The following is a 1,013-nucleotide window of genomic DNA, read 5'->3' on the forward strand; positions in this document are numbered from 1 at the left end:
GAAGAGTAATTTTGCCACCTACTTCTGGATCAGTGTTTGTGATATCTCCTGGTATAGAAAGAAAAAGCATCTACATAACTGCGTTTGACTTCAGTTTTCCCAATCCACCAAATTTAAGAAATATGTTCCCATAGTTACGGGGGTAGTTGTAAACATGTGTAGACAGCTGGGGAGAATGGCTGCAATCATCATCAGCAGAGAAGCACAAATCTGTTTGGACTGATGACAGTAAAGTACAGCTGTTGCCACCTTTCACAGCTAACAAGCCTGTTGGCTCACCACTGTTATTTATTCTTTTTATCCCTGTGCCATGCATATGTGTGTGTTCTCCTCAATTCTATACACAGCCGACATTTTTGCCAACGCAGTTTAGATGGAAAAGATGCAAAAAAAAAAAAAGGAAGAGATGCTTTTAATAAACTGCAGCATTGGTGCGATTTTGAGGCCAGCTATTCAGGCTGAAGTATAGAAGAAAAACTGACAAAAGGTTGCTGGGTTGAATGGTGTACAGGACCGAGAGCAAGTGAACATAATGAGCAACCTATTGGGGGAAAAAAAGGGTAAATGGCAATTAAAGCTTCAGGTGGCCTGTTAGTTGTAGCCAAATCCCTTAAAATTGAATGACGCAGATTTAGCTGTGTCAAATCCTGTCAGTCTGTGAAACATTTTACGTTGATTGCTCCACTTTTTGGGTTCTTGAAAAAATACTTGACTTAAATACTTGGATATCATGAAAATAAAAACTCATTTTGAAGATTTTAACAATAGTTGATCAGAGTTGCATGAAGTTTATTGTTTTTTTTACCAGGGTTTTGTTTTAATGTGAGCTACCACTAGCCGGTGGCAGTAATGCACATATACTAAAGTAAATTGTTTGCCAACCTCCAGTTAAACAACACGAATGGATGTACCATGCAGTACTTCCTGGTATAGATTCCATATGGATATAATTTCCACATCTGAAAAGTAAATCCAGTGTGGAATAACTTTAGACTTTATTTAATAATAATAAT

The sequence above is a fragment of the Pundamilia nyererei genome, unplaced genomic scaffold, assembly GCF_000239375.1.
Source record: "Pundamilia nyererei isolate P.nyererei 1_Seehausen unplaced genomic scaffold, PunNye1.0 scaffold00116, whole genome shotgun sequence".
NCBI lineage: Eukaryota > Metazoa > Chordata > Actinopteri > Cichliformes > Cichlidae > Pundamilia > Pundamilia nyererei.